This window comes from Panthera pardus, unplaced genomic scaffold (assembly GCF_024362965.1).
Source record: "Panthera pardus isolate Hobbes unplaced genomic scaffold, ASM2436296v1 HiC_scaffold_6, whole genome shotgun sequence".
Classification (NCBI taxonomy): domain Eukaryota; kingdom Metazoa; phylum Chordata; class Mammalia; order Carnivora; family Felidae; genus Panthera; species Panthera pardus.
In genome coordinates, this window is record NW_026526991.1 from 35976677 (window position 1) to 35996718 (window position 20042).

The 20042-nt window shown below is 36.6% G+C and overlaps 1 protein-coding gene across 1 annotated transcript in view; it reads right to left on the reverse strand.

Annotated features, from left to right (window-relative positions):
- Nucleotides 1-20042, reverse strand: part of TMTC2 (transmembrane O-mannosyltransferase targeting cadherins 2) — a 400812-nt gene that overhangs the window by 16788 nt on the left and 363982 nt on the right. The gene's annotated exons all lie outside the window — the stretch shown is intronic.

A 20042-nucleotide genomic window follows, 5' to 3' on the forward strand; every position in this document is an offset into this window, starting at 1 on the left:
AATGAGGTTTAGGGAAGATGAAAAAAAATATTTATAACAATGAAATAATAATGAAGAATTTAATAAGAAACTCAAGGATGGAGCCTTTTGCAGTCTGTGAATGGTTAAAATGATATCTCTCTATAATCTTCAAAACTATAATTTCTAAAATAAAATTAAGTTCTTCAATTATCTCATCCATTATAGCCAATTTTATTTCTTTGAAAATATAACTTTTTCATTCATTTTATGCATTCATTCAACGTATAATTTTTGAGCACCTATACTGGGAATTCAGCAGTACACAGAACAAGTTAAAAATCCGGGGCTTCATGGTGCTTATATCTTATTTGTAAGACATAGATAATAAACACGAAAATATGAACAAAATATATATTATACTGTGATGCATGAAAAGATAAAAACTACAGCAAAGAAACCATTTAAGGAATGTATGTGAGGAGGGTGGCCAATAAACTACAGCCTGAGAATCATATCCAGCCCAGTTAGACCATTAAAAATGTAGATTTTTAGATGGTTGAAGATACTCAAAAGGAAAGAAATACATCATAGCACATGAAAATTACATAAAATTCAAATGCCAATGTCCATAAATAAAGTTTTATTGGAAAATAGTCACACTTAATCAGGTATATTTTGTCTATGGCCGCCTTCATGCTGCAACAGCATAACTCAATAGTTGTGACAGAGACTTTAGGGCTGCAAAACCTAAAATATTTACTGCCTGGTCCGCTACAACAAAAGTATGCTGAACCCTCACATACGACATTAAATAAGAGGATTTGTAAAGGTCTTAAAGTAGCATCTGAGTGAAGAACTGGAGGTGAGGGAGCAAACTGCACAAGGAATGACACGATCTGACATGTTTTGAATGTTGTTTTGAAAGCAGACCAATGAAGGAGGAGTCAACTGCTGTATTACAGATTAGCAGTGATGTTGATGTCTTTGACAAGGATAGTGGCAATGGAGTTGGCTTATGCAACTAGGAAAATGAAGTGATTTGCTGCAATGGGAAAGAAGGTGGAGGAAAAGGTGTGGGAAGAAAATCAGGAGTTCAATTCTGAACTAGTAGCTTGAAGGGTCTGTGTAAGTGCAAATACTAAGTAAATACCAGGTAGATTAGTCTAGAGTTCAAAGAAGAGATCTCAGCTGGAGATTTAAATTTGGGAGTCATCGGTATATCAATGCCATTTAAAGTCATGAGTGAGAATGTGATCTCAGAGAGAGTGAAGACACAGAGAAAAGCGGGTCAAGAAAAAGGAAAAATTTCAAGGTCAAGAGATTGGATGGATGGGAAGGAACAGGCCAGGGGGATGAAGGTTAAGAGGAACCAGAGCTAAGAATCCTGGAAACCGAGGGAAGAAAGTGTTTCCAGGAGGAATGAGTAATCATCTGTGTCAAATGCTACTGATAGGACAAGTAAAATTAGAACTGAGAACAAATGGATTTAATGTTGTTGAGTGTTGTTCTTGTAACTTTGACAAGAGCAGTCTTGGTGACATCATTGGAGAAAAAGCCTGTTTGGAGTAGTTCCAAATGAAAATAGAAAGTTATGCCATAAAGAGAAGGAGGAAAATGGAATGGTAGCTAGAGGCATAAACAGGCTTGAAAGGTTTTTTTGTTTTCCAATTTGGGGAGAAATAACATGTTTAAATGTTGATGGAATATTTTGGTAGAAAGGAAAAATCTGTTAATATAAGAAAGACAGTGAAAAAGAGGGAGGAAGGAAGGACTGTAGGACTAATGTCCTTAAATAGTTAAGAAAACAAGCATCTAGGGAAGAAATGAAGAAACTTGTTTGAGCAAGAAGTATAGACAATTTATAATAATTGGGAAAAGGGTGTCCTTTAAAGGCACAGATGCTAATAGATGGTTAGATGTGGTGATGGAAGCTTATGAAAGTTCTGATTACTTCTATATTCTCAATGAAAAAGGATACACAGTTGTCTAGCTGAGTGTGATGATGGGGAAAGAGATGCTGGAAATTTTCAATAAGTGAGTTAAGTATGGTTATCTAGAAAAATATCAGAGAGAATGGACTAGAAAATGATAGTATGACTGCCACCTGGCACTGAGGGCTAACTTGAGGCTAGTGATCCTGAACTTTAAAACAAGTCGTGTTTTGCTCTAGCTATGTTTAGCTTCAAGATACAGACATGGAACAGGCAGAGATGGATGTAGCCAGGTGTTGATAAGACAAAACTAAGCAAAGGAGTCAAGATTATGTGCAATGGAGTGATTATCAATGACTGGTCTTGGAACTTATTTAAATAAGGAGGGATATGAGGTATAATGTGGGCAAGGACACTGAAACACTGGTGATTTCTATGGACTGTAGGTCCCGGGTGTAGCTGAAGAATTTGGTGGTGTTGGTGCCAGAGATGGAGGTGGTAGTCAGGTAGTGAGATGGTTGAATGAAATCATGAAACCTAAACTTCGAGATTCAATGTGGTGATTTAAGTAGTGATTATCTCATGTGGGGAGAGACAAGGGGATGGGATAGGGAAGAAGCACAGAGGTAGATGGAAGTTATTGGCAATGGTTAGTTTTAGAGTTCTATATTGGGTTTACAAGCATACATTTCATTGTTCATTATTATGCGTTTTCACTTACATAATATGTTAACATAATCTATGTGTTTAGATATTATACTTGACATTTAAAAAATATATTATAACATCAAGACTCCGCTGGGCTTCCCCACTGGCATGAGTCAAAAAAAGTCCCACACACCCTACGAAAAAGTTCCCTTCTGCCATATATCTTTGGCTGAAATCAAGCGGGGACAGGTGAATAAGATGCCACATCATCCTATGCTCCAACATTAAACACACAAAAATCATCACTGTCATTAGCTTACACCATGTTTATTTAGATTTATATTCATGTTTGCTGTTTTATTTGCTTATCACTCTTTCTTGCATCTGAACTTCTCCTTTTGGAATTTCCATTCTTCCTAAAGTAGATGCTTCAGAGGTTTCTTTAGTAAAAGATTACTGATGGTAATATTTTTCAATTTTTGATTACATAATGTGTCTTTATTTCACCACCATTGTTGAAAAATATTCCTAGCTGCTGAGAGTATTACAGAAATTTTCTTTTAACATCTTAAAGAGATTATTTCATTATCTTGTGTCTTTCAGGGTTATGTTAATTTTATGTGCTCTTGGTCAAATTAGCATTCCTTCAAAGGTACATTTTCTTTTTGGCTCAGGTTACCATCCTGCCTCTGGTTTCCTATAATATACCATGATGAGTCTATGTATAGACTTCAATTTATTTATTCAATTTGGGGTATATTATGCTGTGTATCTTCTAATCAACCAAGGAAATTTGGTATATTCACTATTCTGTTCTCAATGTCTGGGGCTCTGAATAGATATTAGATATTCTCACTGTATACTCTCCAGTTTCTTAACTTCCTTTTCAAATTCCTTATTTTCCTTTTCTATGTGGCGTCCTAGGTAATTTGCTCCCATGTTCCTTCAATTTCACTAATATTCTCAGTTGTGACTAATCTGATATTTAATCTAACCCTTGAGCTTTGAATTCAAGCATTCAAGACCACTCTAGTGTCTATTTCTTATATATTTCATACAAAACTAATCTATATTCTGTTCCTGATATTTCAATACCTGTAGCTTTTAGAGGTCTCAGTATTTGCTTTCTGCTGACTCTCACTCATGGTGGTTAGTTCCCTGGGGTCCTAGTGATTTTTGAGTTTTCTTCAATTCATTAATTGTTTGATCTTAGTCTGGGGAATCCAGAAGTCCTGAATTGGGGATGCTCTTCTCCAGAGAGGATTTGCATCTACAAATAGCCAGAGAATTTTACCAACCTAAAACCACCACATTCACCCTTGAGGGTTCTGACTTATTTACAAGCTCTATTTCACCACATCAGTGCAGGCACAAGATTCATTAGCTAGAAGGCAGGGTCGTTATTGAACTCCATGCTCAGGATAACCCTGCATCTACAGGTGACTCACTACTCAGACTCCCAAAGTCCAGTTCAAAGTTTCCCTTTCTCTTTCTTTTCTCTTCTCTTCTCTCTTCTCTTCTCTCCTCTTCTCTTCTCCTCTCTTCTTTTTTCTCTTCTCTTCTCTTCTCTTCTCTTCTCTTCTCTTCTCTTCTCTTCTCTTCTCTTCTCACAAGTGACTCACTACTCAGTATCCCAAAGTCCAGTTCAAAGTTTCCCTTTCTCTTTTTTCTTTTCTTTCCTTTTCTTTTCTTCTTTCTTTCTTTCTTTCTTTCTTTCTTTCTTTCTTTCTTTCTTTCTTTCTTTCTTTCTTTTCCTCACCACTATTCCCTCCTTGGAAGAGTGGTTCTTATCTTGCTCTTGAAAGCCCAATACCACTTCATGTGGAAAAATACTATTCCATGCTCTGCCTGAGGAGAGAATTTCTGTGGTCTTCTGTGCTGATAAGAAGTAGAAGTCTTTATAATTATAAAAGTCATTGAAATTTTGACAGTTTTAAGAGTTGGCTTCAAAATTCGAGAGCATATTAATGAAGAGCTGGTCAATAACAATTATGTAGCCTCCATCTGGTATATAACTCCATTCTAAATAATAGGAGAAGGAAAGTGGATCTTGTTCTTAGGATGTTTTCAAATTCAAGGGAAGGGAGGAAGTGGCAAATTCAGATAAACAACACAAGTAAAAGCATACAGAGAGCTACACTTTGACATCCTCCTGGAATGTTACCACTTTGGGCAGGACTCTACTTTGTTTAGCTTACAATTGAGAACCACTACACAATGCACAGTTTATCAAAAGTATGTAGTGCTTTAAAAGAAAAAAAAAGTATGTAGTGCTTTTCCTATAAAGAACATATCATCATGGGAATAAAAGGCACAACATAGGGAATATAGCCAATGGTATTGTAATGGCATTTTATGGTGACAGATGGTCGCTACACTTGTGGTAAACACAGCATAGTATATAGAGAAGTTTAATTTCTATGTTTTACACCTGAACTAATGTGTCAATGATACTGAAATAAAAACATTTTTTTAAAAAGAACACTTATCACATGCATGACCACTTTGTGTTTTGACACAATCCCTTTCTTATATTTCAAGGAAATTTCAGTTTGATATTATGTTGTCAGCAGAGCAATTCTACATCTTGCCAAGATAAAATCTAATTTCACTTCGACAAAATGAGAACGAATTTGCTTTCCTTCATCTATTCTATCATTAAGCAACAAATTAGAGGGGCAAGCATTGCTTCTGCACAGAACACATATATTTGTTCCTTTCTTTACTTACAGAAAGAGTAAAAAAAATGGCCTACTTCCATGCTTCCAGGACTGAGGTTCACAGGATGGATAAGGGATGCTTGCCCTACTTTTCTTGTTGTCTACCTCAATCAAACTTTTTCTCATGTGGGCACAAATGCACCTACAGGCATCACACTCTAAGGACCTGCAAGTGGCAAAGGTCTACCCAGCTGCAAGGAGCAAATGTCAGTATACATGCTAGTCACTTAGGAATCGCTGTCAACTGCAGGAATTTGGAATTATCCTTACAATATTAACTGGTTACCTGCTTTCTATATGTAATTTCCCAAGGGAAATCAGCATTAGCTGATGGTTAACTTGAACATGGCAAATCATTTTCATTCTCAATGCAATTATTTGTTAAATATGTATTATGTACAAAGCCTCTACATCTTCTTTAGTCTTAGTGTCTTAATGGGTCAGAGAGTCTATCATCATCATCATCATCATCATCATCATCTCTCATTATTTATACCACAGGTACTTTACATTTGTTTGCTACTTTTAAATTGTTCAAAGTACATTGTTTACACAGTTTCATTTGATCCTTGCCATTGACCAGAGAAATGTGGATCTTGAAGGATAAAGTAAGTCGTTCAAGGTAACACAGCAAGTATTCAGTACTGCTGGGCCCAAACCCCAATTCTCTCCACTTCATTTTCCCTTCCCTTTCCACTCTACTATTCCAATTTATTATGATGGTGATTGTTTTCATTTTGGTAAACATGGGTAGTAGTTCATAATATTTGTCATAAGCACTTGGGTTGACCTGGTTGACAATATCTTATAACTATAGTTTAAAGGCATAAGGGTAACTGAAAGATGAAAAGAATGACAGATACAGGTATTGACAGATACAGAAAATCTATTTGCACCAACATGAATTTTGTATGCTTTTTCTGAAACACACTAAAAAGTATATGGGTCATAAAATTATTCTCTTTTTCTTTAAAAAAAAATGTTTTTAAGGTTTTTGTTTTGTTTTGTTTTATTTTTTTGTTTGGGTTTTTTGAGGGAGAGAGAGAGAGGGAGGGGCAGAGAGAGAGGGAAACACAATATCGGAAGCAGGTTCCAGGCTCCGAGCTGTCAGCACAGAGCCCAACGTGGGGCTCAAACTCATGAACCATGAGATCATGACCTGAGCCAAAGTCTGACATGTAACCAACTGAGGCACCCAGGTGCCCCAGGTCATAAAATTATTCTTGAGTTAGCTTTTGTTTTTTGCTTCATGTGCTCTGAGAATAAAAGTAAATATCTACTTGAAGAAACATAAAATTTATATCTTTACAATTGGCCCATTGCTCACAAACAGTAGGGTTAAAACTATACTGCTTAGGCATTAAAAAACAAAACAAAACAAAAACAAAAACAAAAACACTGCTGTCCAAGATTACTTAATCACACCAAATATTCTATTGAAGTTTTATCTTTGAATGTAAAATAATGTCACTAGCAATCATGCTAAATCCCTGTTATTTTAATGGGCTTGATTTATAAATTTGCTTTTCATTTATCAAGTCCTGTTGATTTCATAGTCCTATTGACTATCAAGTCAGTGAATATTGATTAAAACGTGATCAATATTATTTTTATTTATTTATTTTTAAAAATGTTTATTTTGAGAGAAAGAGAGAGAGAGAGAGAGTGAGAGCGAGAGAGAGCAGGGGAGGGGCGGAGAGGGAGGGAGAGAGAATCCTAAACAGGCTCCATGCTCAGTGTTGAGCCCAATATGGGGCTTGATCGCATAATCACAAGATCATGACCTGAGCCGATATCAAGAGTCAGATGCTCAAGTGACTGAGCCACCCAGGTGCCCTGATCAATATTATTTTTAGATAGCCACTAAAGTATGAGGGAAACTAAGATTATTAAGTCTGAACAACAATGCTGCTAAAGCAATCCAATAACAAAATAATTGGCTAATCAATTAGAAGCATCTTGAGTGTGCTGGTAGTGACATGCTTACTTTCTGGGAGAAGGTTCCAGAGGTTTCATAAGAGCTACTTCAGGGTTTATTAGGTGTTCGAAATGAAAAGATTATCTTAATTGCAGCCCATTCTTGCTAGCATTTGTTAGTTAAAAAGAATCATTTTCTAAATACGTATAATATAGAATAGCTCCCACATAAGTTATCTAGTTTAGGAAACATTACAATAGGGTTTTTCTCCAAGCTGTTTTATCTACATAATTACATTCTGTTCAAACAGATCATTCTTGCTGACAATAACAGAAAGACCTTAGATTATAAAGGTGTTGATAAATTTATTTCCAAATGAAATGTTTTAGGACAAAGGTATCAAAAACCAAATATATAGTCGGCAAGTGGGAACAGTTCTGGATTAGCAGTGGGAAGACCTGGTCTTTAATCCCTACTTTTGCATTTGCTGCCTGTAGGATTTTGGAAAAATCAGCCAACATTGCCAAGTCAGTTTCCTACATGAAAACCAAAACCAAAACCAAAACCAAAACCAAACAAAACACAAACCCCAGGGCAAACAGCTGTCATTTTCCTTACTGGGTATTATGAGGAATAATACAGTAGGTATACAAACCATCTGTAAATTTGTAAAACTCTACAGAAATGTTAGCTATTCTTTTGCAGCATGTTACCCAAAGATGTAAGATTCCAGTGGTAATGTGCAAGCTTTGAGATGGTACTTCTTCAGCAGAAAAAAAATAAATCCAGGACAAAAAATACATTATTTATAAAGGTAAGGTAAGCTAAAACTGTAAGAAAGTCAATGGTATTTTTTTCTTTTAATTTTGGAATATAAGTTCTATTTTGAATTCTTCAGTTGAAAAAGAACAGTATTAGGCTTTGGAGAATCTCTTAATCTGGCTTACTCTCAAGAGGCATCTGAGGAAACATAAATATCTGTGCATTCAGCATATATACAAATATATTTCTTTCTCCTTCCTAATGCTGGAGGAATTTGGACTCTAGGAAAATGTAAAATATATTAATAGTAGCACAAGGAAATTCCAAACAGTGTATGTATAAATGTTGGCTCTAAATCACAAGTATACACTTAAAATCCAAAGTGAGTAGACTGCATGGATATTGTACACAGTAAGAATTTCATTATAGAAAAAAATTAAATTGCACTCATTTATTTGCCTATGGGGTTGTTTCTATTTAGTTTGGAAAATTTCATTACTGTTATAAATCTTTACCATAAATGCCAGAAAATAACACCTACTGTGTAAGAAAAGAGAATGAAATTAAGCTTTTAATCAAGAAATTAGGAGCTCCCTGGGAAATAGTTGGGAGAGGAGAGTATGTCATATTTCATTCTTTTGCACAGTAAAAAAGTCTGAAAAAAAATATTGGACCCTTATAAAAGGATATTGGCATGAGAATCTGGTGATTATGAAGAAAAATCACTATCTCTCAGCAACAGAAATGGATCCCTCTCTCTTTCAGTATAGCATATTCATTAAAAATGTCATTTAAAAGATATGACATCCTCTAATTTACTCTAAATTCACTAAAAAGATATGACATACTCTAACAAGTTTTCTCAGTGGGCATTTAGGTTGTTTCTACTTTCCTTGCTATTCGAGAAAATATTACAACACACACACACACACACACACACACACACACACACACACACACACACACATTTGATATAGATTTTCAAAGATTAATTCATGGGGCCAGGGAGAAGAACAGGGCAGGATGTATTGGTTGAAGATGAATTTCAAAGGAACAAAGGCTAAAGTACATGTAATTTCAGAGTACATTGAGTTCCTGGATGGTGAGTAGTGCTGGAGGTTGGGAGGTAGTAACAGCCAGTGCCTGTAGTACCGTGGTTTTATGCACGGAGACAGGGGATGGGGTATCCTTGCTAAGAGCTCATCTTTTACATATTTGGTTCCTACTAAAACTTTTGTTAGAAAAGTGGTTTTGTTGATAGAAAAAAAATTGAAGGAAAAGATTACCAGCAATGAGAAGTCAAGGCGTATTTATTGAAAGCACTGCATTTAGAAAGATGCAGTTCTTGAGGCAGGTCTGAAAAGTGGACTTGAGGGACTTGAGATCTGAGGCAGAGAAAGTAGTTAGAAACCTGTCAAATTTTTTCAGGCAGATAATTATGGAACCTAAAATCAGGGAGTGAAAAGAGAGATGAAGAAGAACTATGATAGCAAGCCATTTTTGGTCATTATCTGGCAGGATATAGTGATCTGTTGGTTGAGGGTGAAGAAAAGGAAAGGTGAAGGTAAAACTGAAATTATTAGCTTGGCCAACTTGAGTGGAGGGTAAATATGATAATTAATGTAAGAATCCATGAGGAAGTGATGTTCTGGGATGGATGGATGGATGGATGGATGGATGGATGGATGGAGTCAGTTATTCTGAATGTTCCATTCTTTTCCATCTCTACCTAGGACTAAACCATCATCCTCTACAGCATGGACTACTTCAAAGGCCAATTAAATCTGTGCTTCCAGCTTGTCCCTATAATTTATTCTCCACACAGTAGTCCCAGACAGCTTTGTAAAATTTAAATACAATTATTTTGTTCTCACACTTAAGTCACCCAAGAGGTTTCCTTCTGTACTTAAAATAGAATTCAAAGTCATCTGTGTCTATCACTATTTATCTCTCCAACCTCAGCTCTTGCCCTTTCTTCTCACTCACATGGTCCCTCCACTTTGGTCTTCCTTCTGCTCCAACCTCATTTCCAACCTGCTTTCAGGCCTTTACACAAGCGGCTTCTCCCTACGTTTTTACATGGCTGGCTCCTTGCTATCTCAGTCCCAATTTCTATCTCATTTTTTAGAGAAACTAAAAAGTGATTATCCAATCTAAAACATGTGTCTTATTTTCTTACAGCTTCTGCTTTATTTTCCTTATAGTGAGCATCATTCAATAATATTTCATATTTTTAAAATGTTTAATGTTTATTTATTTTTGAAAGAGAGAGAGAGAGAATACCAGTGGGGGAAGGGCAAAGAGAGAGGGGTACAGAGGATCTGAAGCAGGCTCTGAACTGACAGCAGTGAGCCTGAAACAGGGACTTGAACTGATGAACCATGAGATCATGATCTGAGCTGAACTCGGATGCTCCAGTATTTTATATTTTTAAATCCTTTCACTACCAGGAAAAAGAAATCCTTTTTGTAAATAGAGGAGACTTTATTTACCTTGTTTACTGCTAGTTCTTAATACCTACAGCAGTGCTGATAATGAACAGATACTCAGTAAATAGTTGGTAAATGAAAGAATGCATGCTGTGCCTGAATTGCCCCACAGTACACAGTACAACCATGTACAACCATGTACAGATGGGTAGAAAGTAGTTTCGAGCTGTGGGGAAACATAAAGTCGAGGGAAACAGAGGAATAAGGTACAGTTGTACTACAATTGATATCTTATAGGCTCGGCTACCATTCGTGTTTGCATGTGGTGAGTGTGTGTGTGTGTGTGTGTGTGCGTGTGTGTGCGTGTGTGCGCGCGTGTGTGTTTGAGAAGGACAATTTTCCTATAATAGTTAGTTATAAATAACTTCATTATATCTTTCCAGGACACATAAGCAAACTGAAACTCATCTGTCCCTAATTTCTCTTTAGACGATGAGTAGCTTGAATGAAACTAGTTAGGTATGTGACTTTGGGCACATATATATTTATTCAGTAACTATTTCTTAAGTGCTCACCATGGACAGACACCGTGCTGATGTAATGGTTCAATGTTGAACAAAACAATCATAAACTCTGTCCTCATGGAGCCTACACTTTGTGAGGGAAACAAACAATCAATCACACAAGTGAATAAGTATCAAGTACAATAAGCACTATAAATACAAAGAAAAGTGTAGGGAGCAAATGTGCTTCAGAGCAAATGAGATCAGAGGGATGAGAGAAATTAACAGATCTTCATCAGTGGGACCTTCATTCAGAAGCAGAAATTCGAAGATGTGAGTTGGGACTAAGCATGGCATGTTCAAGACCTTGACAGAAAACCAGGCTGATGAGTGCTCAGAGAGCAAAGGAAAAAGAAACGTCAGTTGTGACAGCAAACATCCCTCGAAACCAGATTGTGCAGGTCCTCAGGGCTTCTTAAGGACTTTAGTCAATGAAGGAGTCACTACATGGGGTCTTTCGCTGGTAGCCTGTTATCTCTCACACCGGAAAGACCATTGTACTTTGGTGTATGCCAACGAGGAGCTTCCTAACAAACTGTTTCTCTAAAAAATATAAACTGCAAACCCTTTCAGAATATGTAAAATGCATATTTGAAAAATCTGGGAAGTACGTGTAAAGTGAATTGAATAAAAGCAACTGGTATCTGTATGGGTTCAAAGGGGTACATCTGTGACATTTGCAAGGTTTTTATCTCACTCACACACGTGCCCATGATGTCAAATTTTTATAACAGTAAGAAGTCATTAGTTCTAACTTCAGATCTAGAGGCAGTCTTCCTCATCTGAGTTTAAAATTCCATTTCTAATATCTAAGGAGAAAGAGCTTGTTAAGCAAATTAATATTGTGAAGTGGGTTTCCTGGAGGCATATTTAACCTACTTGCAAGGCCAACTACTTTATAATGCATGACTTACATGCAAATGGGAAGCTACTAAATATAAATTAGTTTGTTCATTACAATGGTTTAGTAAGGCTTACAAACACATTATCATCGGTTAAGTCACTATGATAAAGTTTTAAAGCTACAACTCTATTAAAAATCATTCATTCCTTATTTCTTTCACTCATTCACTTACTGAATAAACTGGTTCCTTGGGGAGTCATTCCCAGCTCAGGACACAGCAATTTCATCCTTCTGAAAGTTGTTCAGGCCAAAAAACATGGTGTCTTCTTGACTTCTGTCTCTAACACCCTACATCAAATCCATCAGCCAATACTGTAGGCTTTAGCTTAAACACACATGTATACACGGACATACAAACACACACACACACACACACACACATACATACACAATCATCCCACCTGTTGGAGAATTTCTTGTAGTCATACTTGTAAACTTATCTTCTAACTGACACTAATATGTCAAGTTTGGGAATCACAAAAAGTGATATCTTCCCAAGGACTCTGCGTTTAAAACATCTATCCTATGTGTTCTTTCTGCATTAGAAGATATATTCTATGTGTTCTCCCTCGGTTTTTCAATGACTTCCAAATCTGGATCTCCAGTCCTGAGTCTCCTGTAAGATTATATTTAGTTGCCTATAGGAATCCAGGACAGCCAATAGTCAACTTAAATGCATTATCTTGCATATCAGATACGCTCGTCCTTCATTATTCCCTTATTTATTTATTTATTTATTTATTTATTATTTTTTTAATATTTATTTGAGAGAGAGAGAGAGAAACAGAGTGAGAGCAGGGGAGGGGCAGAGAGAGAGGGAGACACAGAATCCGAAGCAGGTTCCAGACTCTGAGCTGTCAGCCCCAATGCGGGGCTCAAACTCACAAACCGTGAGATTGTGACCTGAGCCGAAGTCAGACACTTAACTGATTGAGCCACCTAGGTGCCCCTACTATTTATTTATTTGTTTGTTTGTTTGTTTGTTTAGTATTTATTATTTTTTATTGAGATACAATTGACACGTAACATTATCTTAGTTTTAGGTGTACAAAATAATGATTCGATATTGTATATATGATGAAATGATCACCACAATAAGTCTAGTTAATGTCCATCAGCACACAGGATTAATTGCAGTTGTATCAGAACTCAGAGATGGTGGTGAGCTATGGGTATCAGTGAGCAATAATGTGGAGCTTGCCAGGAACATGTGGGGACCAGGGTCTCCTCAGTCCCCTAAGGATGAGAAGAAAGGGTGTGTGTTGTGGGGTAGTCTTATCAGAGCCACTCAGACCTCTGGGGTTCTCTTGACGCCCTTTGCTAAACAGAAAAGCCCTTGTTAATGAAACAGGCCCTGTGTGCCTATAGTTCTCACTTGTGGTGCTTTATATACCAACTCATTTATTGGAGCAGAGGCTCACAACAAATGCTCTTCTTTTAAGTTATTTTTGCTTTTAATATTCATTCATTCATTCATTCATCCATCCATCCATTCATTCATTCACTCATTCATTTTCATGGGAGATGGGCATTGAGGAGGGCGCCTACTGGGATGAGCACTGGGTATTGTATGTAAGGGATGTAGTCCCAAAGCCAAGACTACACTGTATACACATATGTTAGCTAACTTGACAATAAATTATTAAAAAAAATAAGAAGAAGAAGAAATAAAAAAACAAGACTCCTTATTTAAACAAGTGCTGGAATCTACTTGGTCACCCAACCTACAAGCACCTCCCTCTTCCTTATTCTCATGGCCCTGTTAAGGAATCATCAAATGCTGCCCATTTGATCTCCTACATATTCCTCAAATATGCCTCTTCTCCCTCCCCTGCTTACAACTGCCCTAGTTTTAAGGAACTTATTAAATTTCTCCTCATTTCCTAGACCTTAATTTACCTCCTCCTTTGTTCAAGGAGGAGCAAGAGGAGCAGGAGAGGAGTTTCCTCTGCAGAGATTTAGTGGGTAAAAGCTTAGCGTAAACCCATCGATCACAATCCCTTGCTACTTTTCTAGACTCTCACAGAAACAAACCCAACAATAAGCTGACAACTTATTTAATACACAGAAAAAGTTTGAAGCAAGAGTTATAAAAATATTTTAGTGCCTTTTCTTCCCTGTTTTATATGATACATTTGGGAATTCACTGGAGGTACTGTTTCATTCACTGAACTTGGCAGTTTCAACTCTCCGGCACAAAGGAAATGGAAATGTCTGGAGATGTCTGAAGGGTTGTGTTTTACTTTCTCTTTCCCTTTTCTTCTTTCATGGTTGAGTTCTGCCACAGTAGAAAATATAAAAATATAATACATAAAATACTACTTACAGACTTGATGACAATAAATTTAGCTGTGCATTTTCTATTTACAAGGATTATCTTCTGTAATGTTTTATTATTCATGATCTTGTGCTATTTCACATTTCTAAGGTAAAATAGACTTCAGTAGATGGCCGTGTACACACACACACACAGTGAATTAGCACTAGTTACTTACATGCCTCCCAGGAGACAATGTGGGGATCCCCGAAGCTTCAATACTGAACACATCACATCTTTAAAGTGTTGCCACATTACCACCATTAAATTTCAAGTCAGTTTTCAAATATCCATTTGCAAAATCATAGAGGAAGAATACCTTATGCTTTTACTTAACTTTGCCCCTTGTTTATTTTTTGAGACCACGGAATCCCAATTTTTTCTTGTCTCTTTACAGTTGTAGTAAATACAATGTGATGCTAGTTCAGAGATGCCTAATAAGGGACCCATGATAAAAAGGTTCATTTTTTAATATCAAGAACATGGATATTTTTTTTACTTAATTGAACTAAGCAAAATAACCTATTATAAATAGAAACTTGTAAGACAGAATGGAAAGGTAAGAGTAAACAATGAAAATAATGTAAGTAATATGGCGAAGACTGCTGATTGTTCCCCTACTACAATCTGGTTTTTCCTTCTTTCTGGGTACGTAGTTGCCAGCTACATGCAGTATTTCTCACTGTTGCTTGCGGCTAGGTTTGGTTATGTAATTAAGTTCTCACCAACGAAATGTGAGTGGAAAGGATGTGTGTAACTTGCATAAAAGGGTGTCCTTACCCTGAACGTACTTTCTTTTGCTCTCCGTACATTAGGACAGGGGTGTGTGCAGTCAGCTGTGACCATGGGAAAGCGGCTAATGCTCCAAGGAATGGTAGATGAACAGAACGGAAGATGGAGGGCCTTAGACGTGATTTGAGGTCAGGAACAGGTAGGCCTGACTTTTGTGTGGGAGAAATTCTGCAAAAATATACCTTCTGGGAGAAGGCAGGGTTATCTCTATAGCATAATGGCAACCATAAAGACAGAGGTTAGAGATGCACTGAGAGAAGAAGCATGGCTCTTGAAGGAACACAAATGTATTTTTCCAAAGAGGGTTCATGATTTCCATTTTTCCTTCCTATCCAAACCAATACATACATGTTAATACTTTTTCTCTCTTACTTGTCCTTTCTTATTTATTTTCTTATTGTCTCTTATTTATTAATCCTTTCATCCCCCTTCCTCCATGTGTATAAATCGGTGGTGTTAAAATACAGTGACAAATCTACACCATGTATTTTCATTAATCGCATTTCCAGATGATATAAACAGGGTGTGTTCTTAATAGTTGTGCAACATCTCTATGTGAACTCTACCCTAAAACCTTAAAAAAGTAGATTCCACATGAAGTAAAAATCTAAACTGAAAATTAAAAAAAAACAAAACAAAATCTTAGTGTGAGAGAGGTCCTCTTAAGCAAGACAGGAGGAAACTCACATGTCATGGTGGAAAACATAGACATCTTGATAAGAAAACCGAGTAAAGAAAAAGGGCAAAAGATATATAATTGAAAGTCTCATATAAATCTCATAAAGGATTAATTTATAAATATTTAAGATATGTTATCATAGTAGTAGTCAGAAGGATGCGATTTGAAATAACAGATAGTAATTTTTATTTTTCAGGTTGATGATAATATAAAAGGTGGATATTATTCATATCTGGCAATTGTGCTGGTGGGAATGTGGATGATAATAACTTTTAATCAAATACTTTTTTAAATTTATTTAAAAAAATGTTTTTAATGTTTATTTATTTTTGAGAAAGAGACAGACAGAGCATGAATGGGGGAGGGCCACAGACAGAGGGAGACACAGAAGCTGAAACAGGCTCCAGGCTCTGAGCTGTAGGCACACAGCCCGACGCGGGGCTCGAACTCACAGACCGTGAGATCATGACCTGAGCCGAAGTTGGAGACTCAACCGACTTAGCCACCCAGGCGCCCCAAATAATAAAATACTTTTTAAAAAAGTAGCACTGCACCACTGTTTATAACAGCAGTTAGGAAGAAAAAAAAGAAATATGTAATGTTCATCAACAGGATAAAATTTGACAAAATGATGGTAATACCATGGAGTAAATTTTTCTCTTCTGTAAAATGACCTTTGGTCATATTCTAGTACCTTTTAATAAGTTTACTTACAAGCCAAAGAACACTACCCTGTGCATAGGGTAGTTAAGGAAGGCAATTTGAGGCAAAGCATGATAGGAGAAGAGCAGTGAAGGGAGGTGCTGGGCTTTAGATCAGGGAGGGTTTGGACAGAAAAAGGCTTACTATGGTGCCTAAGAAACCACCCAGACACTTCTATGAACACATGACCATTCTTTGGGCAGAAACCCTGAAATTATGTGAAAGGTTAAGTTCAGTCATGTATTAAAGAAAATGTAAGTTTAGTTGGTGATTGTGGTATGTTGAAGTCTAGGGTTAAATCCAAAATGACTGAATGTTTTTGCTGATCTAACAAGCATTTTCATGGAGTCTCAGAATACAAAAGGAAGTCTTGGAGTGCTGGGTGTAAAAGGAATCTGACAAGTGTGCCCTTCATTCAGGAAAGTAATATGATCAGATTTACATGTTAGAAATATCACTCTGTCAGAATCTAGGAAATGGGTCTAAGAAGGAAGCAGACAACTCATGCAATGGTAGAATCATACTGAGGATGTGTGATCCTCACACATGAGGGCAGTGTTGGCAGAGATAGAGAAAGGGGAGGCAGATTTGAGAAATGAAAGATGGAAATGCCTAGCAAAATGGCAGACTTGGGGCTGCTTTGTCTCTTGCTTCAGAGCCTGGGTAGATGATGGAACCACTCATAAACTCTGGGAAGTCAGAAGAGCAAGTTGATCTTAAAGAACCATCTTAGTGAAACAGGTTAACTTTTTTCAAACATTTGTGATGTGTCAGCTGTATGACTCTTAGTTCATAACAATGGAAACAAAACCTTCAGTATTAAATTACAGCAAATGAGTTTTCTAAAAGGCGTGAATATGACACTCTTTCACAAGATATGTGAGAATAAAGCACTTTAGTGATTACATTTCATTTGATTTCTCCAACTGTCATTGTTTTTTTTCTTTTCTCCTTCACTCAGCACATGGATTTAAATAATTTCTTCAAGACACAGACTAATCTGGGAAAGTATATCTACATCTAACCTTCCCCTTCTAATGCTTCTGAAAATTAGTTATCTTTTTTTAATGTTTATTTTTGAGAGAGAGACAGAGACAGAGACAGAGAGAGAGAGAGAGAAGATGAGCAGGGGAGGGGCAGAGAGAGAAAGAATCCCAAGTAGGCTCTACACTGTCAACACAGAGCTCGATGCAGGGCTTAATCCCATGAACTGAACCGCAAGATCATGACCTGAGCCAAAATCAAGAGTCAGAGACTCAACCAACTGAGTTACCCAAGCACGCCTGAAAATTAAGATATCTTAAGGCCACACTTAAAACACCTAAACCATGGTAAAAATCTTATAGTATAGTAGGACTGTGCATAGACTTTTAAACCAAATTATTTTTTTTTCATTATACTTTTTTTTTTTAATATATGAAATTTATTGTCAAATTGGTTTCCATACAACACCCAGTGCTCATCCCAAAAGGTGCCCTCCTCAATACCCATCACCCACCCTCCCCTTAAACCAAATTATTAAGTATTTGGTGTGAAAAAGAAGCCATAAAAATGCTAAATATGCCTTTAATCTCCATGTCTTCTATCACAACTCAGGAGCCCATGCTGACTATAATCCTAGTGTATATGCATTGAATTCTAGAAAACGTAGGGGGTAGAAAGAATATGAAAAGAAGCACAAGACATAACTCTGTCCTTTTTTTTTTTACACTATCAAGTCAACTCCTTGTTTTGCTTTTATCAAGTGAAAATACATGACTGAAAACCCCAAGAGTTAGCACTGCCTACTGAAAGGTCATGATTTATAAGAAGTCAGAATTTTGAATTTCGAGGAGCTTCTTGGGCTTACCACCATGTGATACTTCAAAGTGATTTTTGGGATGAGACTAAAGATTTTAAGGATTTAAAATTTAAAAGGTTTTATGGCTTATGTTTTTGTTCTTATACTTCCCACAGAGGCATCATGCTGGCTAAAGAACAGGCGATTACAACTTGTTTGATTTTGTTTCAGAGTGCTTATTGTACCTAAGTGATTACTTAGTTTGGGTAAAAGCACAAAAATATATCTGCTGTATTGTGAATTAGTTGTCTTCTGAAACACCACAGCTAATAGTAATAGTACCATAAAGCTAATAAAAGCAATAATTATAGTGACATTCATTGAGCGCTTACTATGTATCATTCAATTTTTAAAATTAATTTTCATACAAACTCTATGCAATAGATATAGTGAGAAAAATCAAGTTAATTTGTGAAGGTTATACAACATTTAAATGGCTGAACCAGAATAAAAGCAAGAGTTTCATTAAGTTTTACAATATAGGCATACCTCAAAGATATTGTGGGTTCGGTTCCAGACCAGTGCAATAAAGTGAGTATCACAGTAAAATGAGTCAAATGAATTGTTTGGTTTCCCAGTGCATGTAAAGTTCTGTTTATACTATACTGCAGTCTATTAAGTGTGCAATAGCATTACGTCTAAAAACAACACACACACACACACACACACACACACAATAATGTATATAGCTTAATTAAAAAATACTTTATTGCTAAAAAATGCCTGAGCTTTCAGGAATCATAATCTTTTTGCTGACTGATGAGGGTGGTGGTTGCCAAAGGCTGTAATGACTGGCAATTTCTTAAAAGAAGGCAACAATGAAGTTTGCCGTACCAATTGACTCTTTAACAAATGATTTCTCCATAGTGTGTGATGCTGTTTGATAGCATTTTACCCGCAGTGCAGCTTCTTGGAATATTTGAGTCCTCTCACACTGTGCCACTGTTTTATTTATTAAGTTTATTTAATATCCTAAATCCTTTGTTTCCATTTCAACAATCTCTACAGCATCTTCTTCAGGAATAGATTCCATCTCAAGAAACTACTTTCTTTGTTCATCTAAGAAGCAACTCCTCATCTATTCAATTTTTATCATGAGATTGCAGCAATTCAGTTAGGTCTTCAGGCTCCCCTTCTAATTCTAGTTCTCTTGTTTTATGTCCAACACATCTGCAGTTACTTCCGCTATGAGTCTCAAACCTCTCAAAGTCATCTAGGAGGGTTGCAATCAATTTTTTCCAAACTTCTATTAATGTTGACATTTTGACCTCTTCCCATGAATCACAATGTTCTGAATGGTATTTAGAATTGCGAATCCTCTCCAGAAAGTTTTTAATGTACTACCCAGATCCATCAGAGGAATCACTTCCATTTCAGATGAAGGCAACTATATAGCCTTATGAAATGTGTTTCCTAAATAAGACTTGAAGGTTGAAATTACTCCTTGATCTGTAGGCTATGGAATGGATGTTGTGTTAGGAGGCATGAAAACAGCATTAATCTCATTGCACATCTCCATCAGAGCTTTTGGGTGACCAAGTGCATTATCAATAAGCAGTAATATTTTAAAATAATTTTTTTTTTCCAAAGCAGATCAACAGTGGGTCTAAAATATTCAATAAAGCATGCTGCAAACAGATGTGCTGTCATTCAGGCTTGGTCCATTTATACAGCACAGGCAAAGTAGATTTAGTAGAATTCTTTTTAAACTTTAATGTTTATTTATTTATTTTCAGAGACAGAGAGAGTGAGAGTAAGCAAGGGAGAGGCAGAGAGACAGGAGAGAGAATCCCAAGCAGGCTCTGCACTGTCAGCACAGAGCCTGACCTGGGGCTCGAACTCAGGAAGTGTGCGATCATGACCTGAGCCAAAATCA